Source organism: Oncorhynchus clarkii, chromosome 22 (assembly GCF_045791955.1).
Source record: "Oncorhynchus clarkii lewisi isolate Uvic-CL-2024 chromosome 22, UVic_Ocla_1.0, whole genome shotgun sequence".
Classification (NCBI taxonomy): domain Eukaryota; kingdom Metazoa; phylum Chordata; class Actinopteri; order Salmoniformes; family Salmonidae; genus Oncorhynchus; species Oncorhynchus clarkii.
This window is the reverse complement of record NC_092168.1, coordinates 26,448,343-26,470,514: the sequence shown is the minus strand read 5'-3', so window position 1 is coordinate 26,470,514 and position 22,172 is coordinate 26,448,343. Positions and strand designations below refer to the sequence as shown.

At 42.7% G+C, this 22,172-nt stretch overlaps 1 protein-coding gene across 2 annotated transcripts in view; it reads left to right on the top strand.

Moving 5' to 3' along the window:
* Positions 1-342: 342 nt before the first annotated feature.
* Positions 343-22,172, top strand: part of LOC139380651 (vang-like protein 1) — a 61,180-nt gene continuing 39,350 nt past the window's right edge. For both annotated transcript variants that reach the window (XM_071123546.1, XM_071123547.1), the window contains exon 1: positions 343-470. The gene's annotated coding sequence lies outside the window, so the exon portion shown is untranslated. The remainder of the gene's footprint in view (positions 471-22,172) is intronic.

Sequence of the window (22,172 nt, the reverse complement as noted above, 5' to 3'; positions counted from 1 at the left end):
TCCTGCGGGGACGGGGCTCCGTACCCGCAGGAGGTTTTTGCCTTTTGGTAGGCCATCATTGTAAATAAAAATGTGTTCTTAACTGACTTGCCTAGCTAAATAAAGAAGGTTAAATAAAAAAAATAAAAAAAAAAAATAAAACACTAGCAGTAGTTCCAACTTTTCAGTTTGGATAATGAAAAAACATTTCTCATACCTCATTTAGGTACGTTTTCCGAGCAGTTACTCGCTCCAGCTCCGCCTTGATCTAAACAGGAAGCCTGTTGGACCTTAGTGCAGCTGAAAGCAAGCCCTTTGGACCCTAGTGTAGTTGTAAGCAAGCGGGTCGGATCTGCTAGCTATCTGCTGGAGAAGCAGCAACACCGCCTCTGGATCAGTTGGATTTGCAGCCTAGGTGTGCCCAGCTGTAAGCATAGCAGCTTGTTTTCACGCCAAAACGCGGAGTGAAGGAATGTCGCCAACATAAAAAGGTGAGTTATTAGCGATGCATGTGCGCATTGTAGATGTCATGTTGCCAATTAATTTGTGCTTTGCATCGGAATTCAGCGGTATTCGGGGGCTCAACAACGGAAGTTCAGTACCGCTGCCGCGAGTTGAGTACACTTTACATTGACGCGGTTGTTATTTCTCACTGCTATGATAAATGGTTGCTTTTCATGTAACATGCTACAATGTAACGCCGTACATTCATGCATGCAGTTATTTGTCACAATGTAGGCCTGACTGCGTAACCGTTGAAATTCGCCGACTCCTCGGTGACATGGGGGCTGGCATGTAATTTATGAAACACTCGAAACCAGAGACAGTGCATGTGACTGTCTGAAACTGTAGCCTACTCGGTGCAACAGATATTCGGCCCGTGTTATAGCTTTCCGTGGTCATTACATCTAAAGAGTCGTCTATTATATTTGAACTCGTGGGTGGATCGATCGGATGCGGGTTCATTGGGTTAGATTTACCGTTCATCACTACTGACTATTGGTGGTGGTAGTAATGTTGTACAGATGGAAGAGCCTGCTATAGTCCCTTTTTGAAGGAGGTCTATATACACCAGGGTTCCCCAACTGGCGACCCGTGGTTTTATTTAGCCCCCCAAATTGTCTGAGGAACAATTGTTGTTGTTATATTTTTATTGTTGGACATAAAATACTAAAAACACCAGGAAAGCCGATCCAAGTGATTTACATTTTGGATATCTGTATCAAATCAAGTATTCCCACGCATAATAGAGAGACAGGTGATCGTATTCAAACGTAAGCAAGGTTGGAAAATGATGAGGTTTTGTCAAATACCACATATGTTTGGGCTTCTTGCGGTCAATTTGCAGTCTACAAATTATTTTATGTTCCGGCCCCCTGACCGATGCTCAAGAAAAATCGTCCCGCGGGCTGAATCTAGTTCATGATCACGGTTTACACTGTTGTTGGCTAATGCTTATCCATCCTGTATAGCCATGCTGCATACTGAAGGGACCAGAGGAGGCTGCTGAGGAGAGATCGGTTCATACTAATGGCCGAAACGGAGTATTATGGCTGGAATGGAATGGTATCAAACACATGACCACGTGTTTGATACCATTCCATAAATGCCAGTCAAGCCATTATTATGAGCCATCCTTCCCTCAGCAGCCTCTACTGGAAGGGACCTGCCCTTTCCTATCATTCTTTTTACTGGTATAAACACACACGTTTATTGAATAAGGTTGCTGGAGACCTTATCTTGCCCATATATTTTTCTAGACCCTTATTGCCCACTGGCAATGCAGGAGAGTTTGTGGCTGCCTGTCACCTGCCATGCACTCATCATGGATGAGGTAGCCTACTACACTGTGTGTTCTTTGGGGAGGCATCACTGGGGCTGAGCTCCCTGCCATCCAGGACCTCTATATCAACCGGTGTCGGAGGAAGGCACGATTTGATTTGAAAATTGCCAAAGACTCCAGCCAAAGACTGTTCTCTCTGCTACTGTCCAGCAAATGGTACCGGAGCATCCACTCTCGGACAACCAGGATCCGAGACAGCTTCTACCCCCAATCCATAATACTGCTAAATACACAGATTGCTAAATAGTCAATTAATGGTACCTAAACTATATGCACTGACCTTAAGAACACTCACCTGACTATATATACACACCATACGCACACTCACACACTACATTAACACTCCCACACAAAACCCATACAGACAACACACACACACGCATACCAACACAACACAAACATACATTCATACACTTTACAAACACACACACACACTCTCATCCATACACTTTTACACTCATCATTTGCTGCTGCTACTCTGTTCTTTATTTGACTTTTATTATTATCTATCCTGATGCCTAGTCACTTTACCCTGCCTTCATGTGCATATCTACCTCAAATACCTTATTATCTATCCTGATGCCTAGTCACTTTACCCTGCCTTCATGTGCATATCTACCTCAAATACCTTATTATTATCTATCCTGATGCCTAGTCACTTTACCCTGCCTTCATGTGCATATCTACCTCAAATACCTTATTATTATCTATCCTGATGCCTAGTCACTTTACCCTGCCTTCATGTGCATATCTACCTCAAATACTTCATACCTCTGCACATTGATCTAATACTGGTACTCCCTGGATATAGCTACATTCTTGCATATTTTAAATGTTTTAACTGTTACTAATATATATATATATTCTTACGCAAGCGTTTCACTGTAAAGTCTACACCAGTTGGGGAAAGAGAAGGGAAAGGGGATACCTAGTCATTTAACAAAAATGTATCTTCCGCATTTAACTCAACCCCTCTGAATCAGATGGGTGCGGGGGGCTGCATTAAACGGGGAGCAGTTGTTGTGGGGGTTAACTGCCATACTCAACGGCAGAACAGCGGTGAGCAAAGGCATGTCCTGAGCCTGTTACCTGTTAAGAAGCATCCAGTCAGCCATTCAACCAGACAAGTGTTAGTTCTCAAGTCTCACAAGCCTTCCTTCTCTCATCCTGAATCATGATGCACTGTACTTGGGCTACTATTTAATTTCGCATGAAGGGGTTTGGAACCACGGAGGTTGGATTGCGTACCAGAAAAGTTTGTCAGCTCGCTTCTCTCTCTTTACATTTGAGGTTTTGGGTGTTTGTGACCATTAACAACTCTCTCTTCTCTTGTGTGTGTGAAGTTTACAAACAATTAGGTTTACATACAATTAGGAGTCATCTAAAACTCATTTTTCAACCACCACAAATTTCTTGTTAACAAACTATAGTTTTGGCAAGTCGGTTAGGACATCTACTTTGTGCATGACACAAGTACTTTTTCCAACCATTGTTTACAGACAGATTATTTCACTTATAATGAACTGTATCACAATTCCAGTGGGTCAGAAGTTTACATACACTAAGTTGAATATGCCTTTCAACATGGCTTTAGAAGCTTCTGATAGGCTAATTGACATAATTTGAGTCAATTGGAGGTGTACCTGTGGATGTATTTCAAGGCCTACCTTCAAACTCAGTTCCTCTTTGCTTGACATCATGGGTAAATCATAAGAAATCAGCCAAGAACTCAGAAAAAAAACTGTAGACCTCTACAAGTCTGGTTTATACTTAGGAGCAATTTCCAAACGCCTGAAGGTACCAGGTTCATCTGTACAAACAATAGTACGCAAGTATAAATACCATGGGACCACACAGCCATCATACCGCTCAGAAAGGAGAGGCGTTCTGTCTCCTAGAGATGAACGTACTTTGGTGCGAAAAGTGTAAATCTATCCCAGGACAGCAAAGGACCATGTGAAGAATCTGGAGGAAATAGGTACAAAAGTATCTATATCCACAGTAAAACTAGTCCTATATCGACATAACCTGAAAGGCCACTAAGCAAGGAAGAAGACACTGCTCCGAAATCACCATTAAAAAAAAGCCAGACTACAGTTTGCAACTGCACATGGGGACAAATATCGTACTTTTTGGAGAAATGTCCTCTGGTCTGATGAAACAAAAATAGAACTGTTTATCCATAATGACCATTGTTAAGTTTGGAGGAAAAGGGGGGAGTCTTGCAAGCCGAAGAATACCATCCCAACTGTGAAGCACGGGGGTGGCAGCATCATGTTGTGGGGGTGCTTTGCTGCAGGAGGGACTGGTGCACTTCACAAAATAGATGGCGTCATGAGGCAGGACAATTATGTGGATATATTGAAGCAACATCTCAAGACATCAGTCAGGAAGTTAAAGCTTGGTTGCAAATGGGTCTTCCAAATGGACAATGACCCCAAGCATACTTCCAAAGTTTGGCAAAATGGCTTAAGGACAACAAAGTCAAGGTATTGGAGCGGCCATCACAAAGCCCTGACCTCAATCCTGTAGAGAATTTGTGGGCAGAACTGAAAAAGCGTGTGTGAGGAAGGAGGCCTACAAACCTGCTCTGTCAGGAGGAATGGGCCAAAATTCACCCAGCTTATTGTGGGTAGCTACCCAAAACAATTGACCCAGGTTAAACAATTTATGGGCAGTGCTACCAAATACTAATTGAGTGTATGTAAACTTCTGACCCACTGGGAATGTGATGAAAGATATAAAAGCTGAAATGAATCATTCTCTCTACTATTATTCTGTCATTTCACATTCTTAAACATAAGTGGTGATCCTAACTGACCTAAGAGAGGGGATTTTTACTAGGATTAAATGTCAGGAATTGTGAAAAACTGAATTTAAATGTATTTGGCTCAGGTGTATGTAAGCCTCCAACTTCAACTGTATGTGTAGGACCTGTGTGTGTGTTTGTATGTCTTAGTCACAAATGTTCTCCCTCCGGCTTTCTGACCTTGGATGATATCTAAAGTGAATGCAGGTTTTTTTGTTTGTTCTTGAACACACCGGTAAGATGATTCATGAGTCATGTGGTGTGGTATGGTATCTTAACCAGCTCAATGAAAATACTTACTGGATGAACACCTAGTACGCACACACACACACAAATTCAGCAAAAAAAAGAATTGTCCCCTTTTCAGGACCCTGTCTTTCAAAGATAATTCATAAAAATCCAAATAACTTCACAGATATTCATTGTAAAGGGTTTAAACACTGTTTCCCATGCTTGTTCAATGAACCATAAACAATTAATGAACATGCACCTGTGGAACAGTCGTTAAGACACTAACTAACAGCTTACAGATGGTAGGAAATTAAGGTCACAGTTAGCAAAACTTAGGACACTAAAGAGGCCTTTCGACTGACTCTGAAAAACACAAACAGAAAATTCCCAGGGTCCCTGCTCGTCTGCGTGAACGTGCCTTAGGCATGCTGCAAGGAGGCATGAGGACTGCAGATGTGGCCAGGGCAATACATTTCAATGTCCGTACTGTGAGACGCTTAAGACAGCGCTACAGGGAAACAGGACGGACAGCTGATCGTCCTCGCAGTGGCAGACACGTGTAACAACACCTGCACAGGATCGGTACATCCGAACATCACACCTGCGGGACAGGTACAGGATGGCAACAACTGCCCGAGTTAAACCAGGAACGCACAATTTTTACACATTGTCAGACTGTCCGCAATAGGCTGAGAAAGGCTGGACTGAGGGCTTGTAGACCTGTTGTAAGGCAGGTCCTCACCAGACAGCACCGGCAACAGCGTCGCCTATGGGCACAAACCCACCGTTACTGGACCAGACAGGACTGGCAAAAAGTGCTCTTCACTGATGAGTCGCGGTTTTGTCTCACCAGGGGTGATGATCGGATTCGCATTTATCATCGATGGAATGAGCGTTACACCGAGGCCTTTACTCTGGAGCGAGATCGATTTGAAGATGGAGGGTCCGTCATGGTCTGTGTCACAGCATCATCGAACTGAGCTTGTGGTAATTGCACGCAGTCTCAACGCTGTGCGTTACAGTGAAGACATCCTCCTCCCTCATGTGGTACCCTTCCTGCAGGCTCATCCTGACATGACCCTCCAGCATGACAATGCCACCAGCTATACTGCTCATTCTGTGTGTGATTTCCTGCAAGACAGGAATGTCAGTGTTCTGCCATGGCCAGCGAAGAGCCCGGATCTCAATCCCATTGAGCACATCTGGGACCTGTTGGCTCTGAGGGTGAGGGCTATGGCCAGGGCCATTCCCCCCAGAAATATCCGGGAACTTGCAGGTGCCTTGGTGGAAGAGTGGGGTAACATCTCACAGCAAGAACTGGCAAATCTGGTGCAGTCCATGAGGAGGAGATGCACTGCAGTACTTAATGCACCTGGTGGCCACACCAGATACTGACTGTTACTTTTGACCCCCCCCTTTGTTCAGAGACACATTATTCCATTTCTGTTAGCCACATGTCTGTGGAACTTGTTCTTGTCTCAGTTGTTGAATCTTATATTCATAAAAATCTTTACACATGTTAAGTTTCCTGAAAATAAGCGCAGTTGACAGTGAGAGGACGTTTTTTTCTTTTTTTGCTGAGTTTACATGCATTACATTTAACCATATGTATCCTGAGCTGTATATGTTTTAAAGGTTATGTTCTATGCTTCTGGCTTTATTTGACTCTCACTGTTAACCCACACTGTCAGACATGTCTGGCTTCATGGTGTGAACTCTTTCTCGGTCCCCACACTGCCCAAAGGCCCCCCCTGTGTATGTTTGTACACTGCAGTATTGTTAGTCAACAGCTGTTATAGGCTTATCTATAGTCCATGGCCAGATTGCTTTCTCTATAAATAGCCCTGCAAAGATTCTCTGTCGCCATTTACTTAATTTCCAACAGACTTAAACCTCATCACGTGCTTGCATGTATGTGTATGTCCTCCTGTGTTCCTATATCTACCTTGGAGTTTGTTATTTGTTTATTACTAAGTGTGTTTCTGTCTTTCATTTACCTTGTTTGTTGTACATGTGAATACAGTACATATGTTTGTGTTTAGGATGGGGTGGTGGGTATAGGCATATGTTTGACTGCTAAACAAACAAACACACACTAAATGCCTGGCACTTTGCCACCATCAGGGCAGGGCATTCAGAGGGGGAGGGGGGCTAATAGGGGTGGGGGAGGGATGGCACAGTGTGGATGCCATGGTAACCAGTGATCCATGCAGGCTAGGTTAATGTGTGCCACACAAGATGATGCCAGGCTGGCAGGCTGCATACAGCTGAATGTGTTGGCTTCTCTGATCACACTCCCTTCCCCTCTACCCTGTCTATGGGCCAAATGACTGTACAACTGGGGCAAATGAGTACAAAGATATATATGTATATTATACACACACATACAAACACAAACATTTTTAAGTCCACACAAACACACACACATATATCACATCATTCCCTGGCCTTGTAACTGATTACATAAGATGAGAGTCATCTGTAGGGAAAAGGTTAAAGAGTGGCCTAACTATGGCTGTTACGGTGACTGTAATATCGCCACTCCGGCGGTCACAAGTTGTGACGGCAGTCAAATTCCACGTGACCGTTTAGTCACGGTAATTGGACTTCTCCAAGCTCTGATGCTGCTGATGGACATTATTAGCCTACCAAACTTGCTTAACTGCCTGGTACTCAGCATTCTTGTCACTCTGACATCAATGCAAATGTATTCAAAAATCGAATAAAAAATTGGAGCCTGTGAGAAAGCCTCGATCACGTGACGGGCATTGGCTGATAAGAATTGAGCTATCTGAGTGAGAGGTGCTTCGGAACACACAGCTGGGAGAGGGAATTATAATTATTATATTAGGAATAGGAAGATCTGTTTCTTTGTTAACGGCTTAACACAGAGTAGTTGCATGTGTGCACTCCCTCAGAAATCTTTTGGAGAAAACTGAATAAAATAGGATGTTATGTTCAATAATTATTGTACTCTTCATACTAAAATATAATGCCATGGAATTCTAAGAAAATCCTGTCTGCTAAATGAACTAATGTAGCCCACAGCCATATGGTATAGCCAGATCAGGGCCTAACATAAGGACAAGGAGTATGCTATTCTGTTCTTCTGAAATTGACTACATTTTCTTTATATCATGTTTCTTTAGCCCTGTCTGAAATACATAATGAATGTATTGTGAAGGTGTAGACTATGGAACGTCTACATTTGACAAAAAGTCTAATAAATCCAATAGTCAGCATCAGTGGCTTGTAGGCTATGTTTGGAAGCCAGGAGATGCTAAATGTGTTTATGATAATTAACGATCAGTTACCGTGAGACTGTCAAGCAAATAACTGCCAATCACTGGCTGACATGTCATGACCGCCACAGTCCTAGACCTAACTGACCTTTTACACTGTAAATGTCTCTCTCGTTTCTTAGGATCTGCACTTTTTTTTTCAAATGTTGCCTAAAATGACAAATCCCAAATCTAACTGCTTGTAGCTCAGGCCCTGAAGCAAGGATATGCATATACTAGGTACCATTTGAAAGGAAACACTTTGAAGCTTGTAGGAATGTAGGATAATATAACACATTAGATCTGATAAAAGATAATACAAAGACAACAAACAGTGTTCTTTTGTATTTTTTTTACCATCTTTTAAATGCAAGAGAGGCCATAATGTATGGTTCCAGCCTAGGTGCAATATATATTTTGGCTGTGAGAATCCAGCAGTGCATGTGCAAAGTTTTAGACTGATACAATGAACCATTGCATTTCTGTTCAAAATGGCAGGAGTCAATGCCAACCTCAAAAGCAATATGGATTAATGGCCACCTAAGTGGAATTGGTGATGTCGCAGTGAGAATGCCACCACCACACACATCTCGTCTTCTTTTTCTCTTTCTTTTTCTCAGCTCGAGTCCCTGAGCCAACTAGGTGAAAAATCTATAGATTTGCCCTTGAGCAAGGCAGTTAACTCTAATATTGTTCCTGGAAGTCGCTCTGGATAAGTGCGTCTGTAAGGCCCAAATGTGCCTAATTTGTTTATTACTAACTTCTCATGTTCAAAATTGTGCACTCTCCTCAAACAATAGCATGGTATTCTTTCACTGTAATAGCTACTGTAAATTGGACAGTGCAGTTAGATTAACACGAATTTAAGCTTTCTGCCAATATCAGATATGTCTATGTCCTGGGAAATGTTCTTGTTACTTACAACCTCATGCTATTCGCATTAGCCTACATTAGCTCAACCGTCCCACAGAGGACCCACCAATCCTGAAGAAGTTTTAAAGACACATGCTATTACTGTTATTAGTATGGGTGAATGCATCTCTGAGGAAGCTATAAATATGCCTATACCCCTGACCTTGCTTCACTGGCTCCCTGACCCTGAGTCTCAGTGCAAATCCTAGATAAACAACCTAATGAGTGTTTATATTACATAAATTTCACTTTCTGATCTCATGAATATGTCTGCCCAGTCCACTGAACCATAACTACATACAGAAATGTAATTATAGCAAATACAAAATACATACAAATGTATGTGGACACCCCTACAAATGAGTGGATTTGGCTATTTCAGCCACACCCGTTGCTGACAGGTGTAAAAAATCAAGCACACAGCCATGCAATCTCCATAGTGAAACATTGGCAGTAGAATGGCCTTTTTGTTTTGTTTAATTTATTTAACCCTTATTTAACTAGGCAAGTCAGTTCAGAACAAATTCTTATTTACAATCAAATCAAATCAAATTTATTTATATAGCCCTTCGTACATCAGCTGATATCTCAAAGTGCTGTACAGAAACCCAGCCTAAAACCCCAAACAGCAAGCAATGCAGGTGTAGAAGCACGGTGGCTAGGAAAAACTCCCTAGAAAGGCCAAAACCTAGGAAGAAACCTAGAGAGGAACCAGGCTATGTGGGGTGGCCAGTCCTCTTCTGGCTGTACCGGGTGGAGATTATAACAAAACATGGTCAAGATGTTCAAATGTTCATAAATGACCAGCATGGTCGAATAATAATAAGGCAGAACAGTTGAAACTAGAGCAGCAGCACAGTCAGGTGGACTGGGGACAGCAAGGAGTCATCATGTCAGGTATTCCTGGGGCATGGTCCTAGGGCTCAGGTCCTCCGAGAGAGAGAAAGAAAGAGAGAATTAGAGAGAGCATATGTGGGATGGCCAGTCCTCTTCTGGCTGTGCCGGGTGGAGATAACAGAACATGGCCAAGATGTTCAAATGTTCATAAATGACCAGCATGGTCGAATAATATTAAGGCAGAACAGTTGAAACTGGAGCAGCAGCACAGCCAGGTGGACTGGGGACAGCAAGGAGTCATCATGTCAGGTAGTCCTGGGCATGGTCCTAGGGCTCAGGTCCTCCGAGAGAGAGAAAGAGAGAAGGAGAGAATTAGAGAACGCACACCTAGATTCACACAGGACACCGAATAGGACAGGAGAAGTACTCCAGATATAACAAACTGACCCTAGCCCCCCGACACATCAACTACTACTGGAGGCTGAGACAGGAGGGGTCAGGAGACACTGTGGCCCACTCCGAGGACACCCCCGGACAGGGCCAAACAGGAAGGATATAACCCCACCCACTTTGCCAAAGCACAGCCCCCACACCACTAGAGGGATATCTTCAACCACCAACTTACCATCCTGAGACAAGGCTGAGTATAGCCCACAAAGACCTCCGCCACGGCACAACCCAAGGGGGGGGGGCGCCAACCCAGACAGGATGACCACATCAGTGACTCAACCCACTCAGGTGACGCACCCCCTCCAGGGACGGCATGAGAGAGCCCCAGTAAGCCAGTGACTCAGCCCCTGTAATAGGGTTAGAGGCAGAGAATCCCAGTGGAAAGAGGGGAACCGGCCAGGCAGAGACAGCAAGGGCGGTTCGTTGCTCCAGAGCCTTTCCGTTCACCCTCCCACTCCTGGGCCAGACTACACTCAATCATATGACCCACTGAAGAGATGAGTCTTCAGTAGAGACTTAAAGGTTGAGACCGAGTTTGCGTCTCTGACATGGGTAGGCAGACCGTTCCATAAAAATGGAGCTCTATAGGAGAAAGCCCTGCCTCCAGCTGTTTGCTTAGAAATTCTAGGGAAAATTAGGAGGCCTGCGTCTTGTGACCGTAGCGTACGTGTAGGGCAGGACCAAATCAGAGAGATAGGTAGGAGCAAGCCCATGTAATGCTTTGTAGGTTAGCAGTAAAACCTTGAAATCAGCCCTTGCTTTGACAGGAAGCCAGTGTAGAGAGGCTAGCACTGGAGTAATATGATCAAATTTTTTGGTTCTAGTCAGGATTCTAGCAGCCGTATTTAGCACTAACTGAAGTTTATTTAGTGCTTTATCCGGGTAGCCGGAAAGTTAAGCATTGCAGTAGTCTAACCTAGAAGTGACAAAAGCATGGATTAATTTTTCTGCATCATTTTTGGACAGAAAGTTTCTGATTTTTGCAATGTTACGTAGATGGAAAAAAGCTGTCCTTGAAATGGTCTTGATATGTTCTTCAAAAGAGAGATCAGGGTCCAGAGTAACGCAGAGGTCCTTCACAGTTTTATTTGAGACGACTGTACAACCATTAAGATTAATTGTCAGATTCAACAGAAGATCTCTTTGTTTCTTGGGACCTAGAACAAGCATCTCTGTTTTGTCCGAGTTTAAAAGTAGAAAGTTTGCAGCCATCCACTTCCTTATGTCTGAAACACATTCTTCTAGCAAGGGCAATTTTGGGGCTTCACCATGTTTAATTGAAATGTACAGCTGTGTGTCATCCGCATAGCAGTGAAAGTTAACATTATGTTTTCGAATAACATCCCCAAGAGGTAAAATATATAGTGAAAACAATAGTGGTCCTAAAACGGAACCTTGAGGAACACCGAAATTTACAGTTGATTTGTCAGAGGACAAACTATTCACAGAGACAAACTGATATCTTTCCGACAGATAAGATCTAAACCAGGCCAGAACTTGTCCGTGTAGACCAATTTGGGTTTCCAATCTCTCCAAAAGAATGTGGTGATCGATGGTATCAAAAGCAGCACTAAGGTCTAGGAGCACGAGGACAGATGCAGAGCCTCGGTCCGATGCCATTAAAATGTAATTTACCACATCCACAAGTGCCGTCTCATTGCTATGATGGGGTCTAAAACCAGACTGAAGCATTTCGTATACATTGTTTGTCTTCAGGAAGGCAGTGAGTTGTTGCGCAACAGCCTTTTCTAAAATTTTTGAGAGGAATGGAAGATTCGATATAGGCCGATAGTTTTTTATATTTTCTGGGTCAAGGTTTGGCTTTTTCAAGAGAGGCTTTATTACTGCCACTTTTAGTGAGTTTGGTACACATCCGGTGGATAGAGAGCCGTTTATTATGTTCAACATAGGAGGGCCAAGCACAGGAAGCAGCTCTTTCAGTAGTTTAGTTGGAATAGGGTCCAGTATGCAGCTTGAAGGTTTAGAGGCCATGATTATTTTCATCATTGTGTCAAGAGATATAGTACTAAAACACTTGAGTGTCTCTCTTGATCCTAGGTCCTGGCAGAGTTGTGCAGACTCAGGACAACTGAGCTTTGAAGGAATACGCAGATTTAAGGAAGAGTCCGTAATTTGCTTTCTAATAATCATAATCTTTTCCTCAAAGAAGTTCATGAATTTATCACTGCTAAAGTGAAAGTCATCCTCTCTTGGGGAATGCTGCTTTTTAGTTAGCTTTGCGACAGTATCAAAAAGGAATTTCGGATTGTTCTTATTTTCCTCAATTAAGTTAGAAAAATAGGATGATCGAGCAGCAGTAAGGGCTCTTCGGTACTGCACAGTACTGTCTTTCCAAGCTAGTCGGAAGACTTCCAGTTTGGTGTGGCGCCATTTCCGTTCCAATTTTCTGGAAGCTTGCTTCAGAGCTCGGGTATTTTCTGTGTACCAGGGAGCTAGTTTCTTATGACAAATGTTTTTAGTTTTTAGGGGTGCAACTGCATCTAGGGTATTGCGCAAGGTTCAATTGAGTTCCTCAGTTAGGTGGTTAACTGATTTTTGTCCTCTGGCGTCCTTGGGTAGACAGAGGGAATCTGGAAGGACATCAAGAAATCTTTGTGTTGTCTGTGAATTTATAGCACGACTTTTGATGATCCTTGGTTGGGGTCTGAGCAGATTATTTGTTGCAATTGCAAACGTAATAAAATGGTGGTCCGATAGTCCAGGATTATGAGGAAAAACATTAAGATCCACAACATTTATTCCATGGGACAAAACTAGGTCCAGCGTATGACTGTGACAGTGAGTGGGTCCAGAGACATGTTGGACAAAACCCACTGAGTCGATGATGGCTCCGAAAGCCTTTTGGAGTGGGTCTGTGGACTTTTCCATGTGAATATTAAAGTCACCAAAGATTAGAATATTATCCGCTATGACTACAAGGTCCGATAGGAATTCAGGGAACTCAGTGAGGAACACTGTATATGGCCCAGGAGGCCTGTAAACAGTAGCTATAAAAAGTGATTGAGTAGGCTGCATAGATTTCATGACTAGAAGCTCAAAAGACGAAAACGTCTTTTTTTTTTTTGTAAATTGAAATTTGCTATTGTAAATGTTAGCAACACCTCCGCCTTTGCGGGATGCACGGGGGATATGGTCACTAGTGTAGCCAGGAGGTGAGGCCTCATTTAACACAGTAAATTCATCAGGCTTAAGCCATGTTTCAGTCAGGCCAATCACATCAAGATTATGATCAGTGATTAGTTCATTGACTATAATTGCCTTTGAAGTAAGGGATCTAACATTAAGTAGCCCTATTTTGAGATGTGAGGTATCATGATCTCTTTCAATAATGACAGGAATGGAGATGGTCTTTATCCTAGTGAGATTGCTAAGGCGAACACCGCCATGTTTAGTTTTGCCCAACCTAGGTCGAGGCACAGACACGGTCTCAATGGTGATAGCTGAGCTGACTACACTGACTGTGCTAGTGGCAGACTCCACTATGCTGGCAGGCTGGCTAACAGCCTGCTGCCTGGCCTGCACCCTATTTCATTGTGGAGCTAGAGGCCTACCCCGGCCAAACCCTAAACCAGAATGCGCTGGGCCAATTGTCCGCCGCCCTATGGGACTCCCAATCACGGCCGGTTGTGATACAGCCTGGAATCGAATCAGGGTTTGTAGTGACGTCTCTAGGACTGAGATGCAGTGCCTTAGACTGCTGTGCCACTCAGGAGCCCTGAAGCTCAGTGACTTTCAATGTTGCACCACCATAGGATGCTACCTTTTCAACAAGTCAGTTCGTCAAATTTCTGCCCTGATAGAGCTGCCCTGGTCAACTGTAAGTGCTGTTACTATGAAGTTACTCCTAGACGTTTCCACAACGGCTCAGCCGTGAAGTGGTAGGCCACACAAGCTCACAGAACTGGACCACTGAGTGCTTAAGCGCATAGCACGTACAAATCTTCTGCCCTCAGATGCAACACTCAGTACCGAGTTCCAAACTGCCTCTGGAAGCAACGTCAGCACAATCACTGTTCGTCGGGAGCTTCATGAAATGGGTTTCCATGGCCGAGCAGCCGCACAAAAACTTAAGATTATCATGCGCAATGCAAAGCGTCGGCTGGAGTGGTGTAAAGCTTTCCGCCATTGGACTCTGGAGCAGTGGAAGCACGTTCTCTGGAGTGATGAATCACGTCCTTCGGACGAATCTAGGTTTGGCGGATGCCAGGAGAACGCTACCTGACCCAATGTATAGTAGCAACTGTAAAGTTTGGTGGAGGAGGAATAATGGTCTGGGGCTGTTTTTCATGGTTTGGGCTAGGCCCCTTAGTTCCGGGACAGCTCAATGACATTCTAGACGCCTCAAAGTTAGAAGCACAGAATCAACAGTTTGGGGAAGGTCCTTTCTTGTTTCAGCCTGACAATGCCCCCATGCACAAAGAGGTCCATACAGAAATGGTTTGTCGAGATTGGTGAGGAAGAACTTGACTGGCCTGGATAAAGCCCTGACCTCAACCCCATCAAACACCTTTGGGATGAATTGGAACGCCGACTGTGAGCCAGGCCTAATCGCCCAACATCAGTGATCGACCTCACTAATGCTCTTGTTGCTGAATCGAAGCAAGTCCCCGCAGCAATGTTCCAAAATCTAGTTATTATTATTTTTTAAATGTTTTTGACAAATTGAATGGTATGCTTCACCATTGTAGTAGATGGGGTTCAGTTAAATCGCGGTGAATCATGGGAATCAAAATAATAATTTGTGAATCGCAAACAGAACAAGGGAAAATGTATCTGTAGCCTTCCTTCTTCTGCACAACTCATTTTGTAGGTACTTTAAGTTGATTTGGATTTAATTTATGGGACATAGCAACTCAATATATGCTAGTAATCAACCTGAAGTAAACACTTCTTATATACATTATAAAGCCTATCGGCTCTAAAAATCCTTGATGCATGCTGAAACAACAGTCATTTTCAAAGTTTTTCCTCATAAACCTTCCCAATTAAATGTTGACTGCAAAGTAGGCCTACCTGGCAGAATGATATTATGATGATTTGTTTCACTTGGGTGCACATTTGTTTTGCATGCTCTGCCATCACATGTGCAGTACAGAAACCTTACTGAAACACCACTAGCCTAACACAAATGTACTGTGACTAAAACTTGGCTGGCACATGTTTTCAATGGCGCTCTCCAACACCTGACACCAATATAGTAGATTAGGGAGGTACTCTGACTGGGACTCAAATCCTGGTGACTGTAATTCCAAAACCATTATAATATCATAATCCTCGCTATATGAGCCAGGATGAGGGCGGCAGATAGCCTAGCAGTTAAGGGTGTTGGCCCAGTAACCTAAAGTCGCTGGTTCGAATCCATGAGCCGACTCGGTGACAAATCTATAGATTTGCCCTTGAGCAAGGCAGTTAACCCTAATATTGTTCCTGTAAGTCGCTCTGGATAAGTGCGTCTGCTAGATGACCAAAATGTAATGATACTATTCCTACCAAGTGTGTTAACCCTATTTGCACAATGCATAGTGTGTTTGCCTTTCACGCCAGTGACCCAGTTTCACTTCCTTGTCCTGCCATTTGCTACATTGGTGTCAGAAGTGGGATAGGGGACATTCAGCCATTGGAGGGCACAGCTCTGATGTGTTAGGGAGATGAAGGACAGGGACATGCCTTCATGTACGGAGAGGGCGGTGTAGCAAGCCTCGCTATATGAGAGATGTTACAGTGAGTTAACTCTATTGCAACAATGCGTAGGGTATTTGTCTTTCACACCAGCGAAACGAGTTGTATTCACTGCCCCACCGTTCACTACAATAGCAAAAGGCTAAAATCTCTAGGTGAGGTCGCTAGGTGAGGTCGCTAGGTGAGGTCGCTAGGTGAGGTCGCTAGGTGAGGTCGCTAGGTGTTGTACAAAGGTTGCTTAGTATTATTACAAGGAGTACAACTTTTTTATTGTTTTATTATGATATTTAGATTTTTTTTGCTGGATTTGTCTCCCTTAAAAAAAATATTCAAATAAGTTATACAGTTCATTTGTTTTCTAGTGATCATAATAGAGTACAATTCTACTCTAGGCTGTAAACGGCAGTGAAATGTCATTTGAATACTGGCGCAAAAGCCCCGTTATTTGAATGTTTCATTCTATTTCAGTTGTGGGTCTACTCTCGACAGATAATAAGGTCTAGAAAGACACAGGACAGTTTGGCAGTATTTTTACTTCTGGTACTTTTGTGCCGATCTGTTGCCGATCATCATTCTCCCAAGGTGTCCTATATAGTGTAACCATATAGGCCTATGCTCCCAGCAGGCCCAATTATTCAGGAAAACTTCACGTGCATTCTGACTCCTTTACGTAACACATCAATACAGTTTAAATGTATTACCTTATAAACATAAACACAACCAGTCACTATTAGGGCTGTTGCGTGACCGTATTACCGCCACTCCGGCGGTCACGAGTCATGAAGGCAGTCAAATTCCACGTATAATTAAGCTTCTCCAAGCTCTGATGCTGCTGTTGGTCATTAGTTGCCTACACAACTTGCTACCTACCTGGTACTCGGCACGCTATTGTCCCTCTAATCACTTTGACATCAATGCAAATGTAATCGAAAATCGAATCAAACACTTCATGAGGGCTCATGTTGCGCAATATTTCTATAGGCTATGCAATAGGTGAAAAAACAGTGATGGTCTCTACTAAAAAGAGGAGGCAAAGCCTACTATATTTATTTCTCAACTTTCCTAATATTAATCGCATTGTTTATCTTTAAAACTGGAGTATAGCTTACTTGGCTGGCATGAAAATGAACCACGGGAAACCTGTCCTCCATTCACTATTTAAGTGCATAGATGATATGTATTTTTCCCATGATAATGGTCCATTCTAAATCAAAGCGAATTTCACACACATATATTATTTAGTATACAGTACCAGTCAAAAGTTTGGACACACCTACTCATTCCAGGGTTTTTCTTTATTTTTACTATTTTCTAGATTAATAGTGAAGACATCAAAACTATGGAATCATGTAATAACCAAAAAAGTGTTAAAGAAATTCTTCAAAGTTTGCCTTGATGACAGCTTTGCACACACTTGACATTCCCTGAACCAGCTTCACCTGGAAGGCTTTTCCAACAGTCTTGAAGGAGTTCCCACATGCTGAGCACTTGTTGGCTGCTGAACGCTCAAAACCTGTTTCAATCGGCTTTCCACCAGACACTGGGAGATGAATTCACCTTTCAGCAGGACAATAAGCTAAAACACAAGGCCAAATCTACACTGTAGTTTCTTACCAAGAAGACTGTGAATGTTCCTGAGTGGCCGAGTTACAGTTTTGACTTGAATCTTCTTGAAAATCTATGGCAAGACCTTAAAATTGTTGTCTAGGAATGATCAACAACCACTTTGACCGAGCTTAAATAATTTGGAAAAGAATAATGGGAAAATGTTGCATAATCCAGGTGTGGAATGCTCTTAGACTTGCCCAGAAAGACGGCTGTAATCGCTGCCAAAGGTGCTTCTACAAAGTATAAAGTATTGAGTCAGGGGTGTGAATACTTATGTAAATTAGATATCTGTATTTCATTTTCAATTCATTTTCAAACATTTCTAAAAACATGTTTTGACTTTAATTATGGGGTATTGTGTGTAGATGGTTGAGAAGAAAATCGATTTTGAATTCCGTCCCTAACACAACAAAATGTCAAAATCGGCCATTCGATGAATGGAAAGAGACATCTGTTACAAAACACCAAAAAGGTTAATGACCTTCGGGAGATTGCCAAGCCTTTGATACTGAGTAGGGAGTGGATGTATTTTCTGTTTGTCGAGATTGACATACTCTATTTGATTGTGATGTTGAAAACTCAAACCATGATGAAAGTGCTTGAAGTGGATAATCGTTATGCGGTAATGCATTGCTTATTGGTTGTGTGTGGTGCATTGGCACATAAACCTGTTAGGGGGAAATAATGGCATGTATTTTATATAATTATAAATATGACATCAAAATGTGATTTCCCTAGGTGATCATTGTCTGCAACTGGCTCTGATTTGTGAGTGAGCTAGTCTGTTGTGGTCGGCGAACCCTCAACCTCCTGGCCCGTAGCCCTTTGTGGCACAAAACCATGCCCTGTGTGCCACAAAACCATGCTGAAGTGGTCAAGTCAACATCCACATTTATACAGACAAGGTTGCTACAGTTATTGTTATTTGTGGTGGTTATCTTTTTTTATTCTATGAGGGGAAGGGTTTGCCTGTTTTTTTTTTTGTTTGTTTTTTATAACCGTATAAGGGGTAAAAAAAATGTGTTTTATGTTGGGTAGTGGGGTGAATTTGTTTTATGACACCTCCAGTTAGACCAGTCCTCCCCCCGGCAGTTGTCACACACATTGTTATTTCAGTAGGCTGTATTCATGTTCAGTGTTTAATGTGTTGGTTTGTAACTGATAGTTTGTCTTGCCCATAGGCTGTGATTTTCCACATGACCTGGTTGGCTATGTCTCTATGTTTACAACTCGGATGACTGCTCCGAGGGAGAGGGCTGCCGCACATACCACTGCACACACACACGTGGGGACATCAGCACTCCAGGGGTTAAAGCCTCATATTTGTGGTGTGTGTGTGAGAGAGAGAAAGGGGATGATGTGAGAATGATGAATATGAGAAGGCACTCTTAAGCCTATAATTCATTACACTCAATGTGCCTTCCTCTGCTCTTTCTCTCTTTGCTTCGTGTGACGTTGTCAGAGAGGCAATCTGGATGCAATCTATGTTGCTCCGTGTCACCCCCCAAAACTTGCCTGCAACCTAGTTGCATGTCATCGCACAAGATGGAATTCAACCCTATTTCAAGCAACTGCCTGTATGCAATGTCCAATCAGTGAGCAGAAAAGACGGACTGGTTGTTTGGCAACAAAACTGACGCGTGCACAACTATAGATTTTAACTGCAACTATATTTAGTCGACCATATATATTTAATACATAAATCAAGTATATATATATAAGTTGCGCATATACATTTGAAGTCGGAAGTTGACATACACCTTAGCCAAATACATTTAAACTCAGTTTTTCACAATTCCTGACATTTAATCAGAGTAAAAATTCCCTGTTTTAGGTCAGTTAGGATCATCACTTTATTTTAAGAATGTGAAATGTCAGAATAATAGTAGAGAGAGTGATTTATGTCAGCTTTCATCACATTCCCAGTGGGTCAGAAGTTTACATACACTCAATTAGTATTTGGCAGCATTGCCTTTAAATTGTTTTATTTGGGTCAAACGTTTCGGATAGCCTTCCACAAGCTTCCCACAATAAGTTGGGTGAATTTTGGCCCATTCCTCCTGACAGAGCTGGTGTAACTGAGTCAGGTTTGTAGGCCTTCTTGCTCGCACATGCTTTTTCAGTTCTGCCCACAAATTTGCTATAGGATTGAGGTCAGGGCTTTGTGATGGCCACTCCAATACCTTGACACAAATTACTTGTGTCATGCTCAAAGTAGATGTCCTAACCGACTTGCCAAAACTATAATTTGTTAACAAGAAATTTGTGGAGTGGTTGAAAATGAGTTTTAATGACTCCAACCTAAGTGTATGTAAACTTCTGACTTCAACTGTAGGCTGTGACTTACTTAGAATTAAATAAAAATGAAACAAAAAATGCCTTATTAGACTCAGTCTACAGTGCCTTTTTGAATTCACTTTTAGAGTTTGGAGTCTGTGGCTTCAGACTCATGCGATGGTGCCTGGAGAGCAGGCCAGCAGCGGAGAATTCAGTTCCCTCTCCGAGCTTGCAGCACTTCTGGGGATGCTAAACATCCTCCGGGCCACTTTTGCCAGGCTGGGCAGGGATGCAGAGTTGTTTTTTTTATATAGGTAGGACTAAAGGTTATTAGGCACAATAACCCTATCAAAACGGATATCTCCTTGAAATAGGTAATATGTCAGGCCTATTGGGCCAAAATCAATGATAGCCTATTGTATAAATAATATAACGAAACTTAACACATTTTAATAGATCAGATTTTTTTGTTTAAAAATACTTTGCTACAATGACACTTATTTAGCTACCAACCTTGTTCCTTTCTGCATGTGCACGTAGTACACCATCATGCTTTCGGGATACATGTCTTTTCAGACTCCACACGACATCACTGCACTCCTTCTCTTGCTCCTCATCATCTTTGTAAGTCACCTTGATTTGGAGTGCACGAGAAGGCAGACGTTCCAGCCTTTGGGAAACTCGCTCCGCGCTCCAGTCAAATTGGGCACGCTCCACTCACATACTCTGATTTCAACTGGAAATGTCCAACATGAATCGCTAGCTTGATTAGCTTGCTAGCTAGCTAAATTGTACAGCCAGCATTATGTCTGTTACAATTACCAAACGTTTGGATAAACAAATCATTTATGAAACCATGATGTGGTGTATGACAGGATTGAATGCTGCATGTAATGTCAATTGCATACAATGATTATTGCAACCACAGGGAGCCTTATGCTTCCATTGTTACCAAGGTAACAGTAGACACTTCCATTCTGGGTGCTCTCTCTCCTTCACACCGGGGTTAGAATTTGATACTGGATTAAAGTTAGCCCCAGAGGGGGTGTTTATGTGTGAGTCGTCCCTCACCTTTTTGACTCATTCATGCATTTCCCAGAGAATTTCTGGTGTGCTTGTGTTTTTATTTAGAAAGTAGAAGCCCTCATTATTCTTAGCTTACAGACAGCTACTGCAGATGCTTTCAGCTGCATTCACTGTATCATATATCTGGAGTCCTTACATTCCTCAGCTAGCCACATGCTAAAAACATGGGTAACACTTCATTCTTCAAATTATTTATTGAGCTGGACAGTGGGCTTCGCATTGCATCCCATACAGTTGTCATGATATCAGATGCACTGTGTTACTCAAGGAACCGAGAACAGATATCCACACACAGAGGAATCACCATAAACACTGTGGGTTTGCATGCTAATTTGCTGAGTGTGCTATTTGGGTCATAATGTGTACCATTGGTCAGGGAGATAATTTATAAGCATAGTGATATTTCCATAATTCTGAGACGAGTGGAGATGATTGGCACGGAGTTGTCGGGGCAGCTGCATGGGGACAGATAGTTCCAGTAGAGAAGAAGAGTCCCACGTGACGGGGTGTAAAGACTAACGACCCCTGTCTGGAGCATGAATCACGCCAGAGCTGGGGGAAGGGGGTTGGAGGGTTATAGTAAGTGGCTGCTGCCTCCAGTTTTGAGGAGTGAGAAAGAAGGGGCAAGACGTGCTCAGTGACTCACACTCAAACACATACACATAGACAGTTACAGTATGTCTGCAGTATGCTGAGCCTGTTGACTCTTCTATATCCTGCCCACAACCATGTTCTCATGCGCTGTCTGTGTGTTTGTTTATATATACACTACCGTTCAAAAGTTTGGGGTCACTTAGAAATGTCCTTATTTTTGAATGAGTAGTACACAGCGTTGTGTGAGATCTTCAGTTTCTTGGCAACTTCTCGCATGTAATAGCCTTCATTTCTCAGAACAAGAATAGACTGATGAGTTTCAGAAGAAAGTTCTTTGTTTCTGGCCATTTTGAGCCTGTAATCGAACCCACAGATGCTGATGCTCCAGATACTCAACTAGTTTAAAGAAGGCCAGTTTTATTGCTTCTTTAAGCAGAACAACAGTTTTCAGCTGTGCTAAAATAATTGCAAAAGGGTTTTCTAATGATCAAATAGTGTTTTAAAATGATAAACTTGGATTAACTAACACAACGTGCCATTGGAACAAAGGAGTGATGGTTGCTGA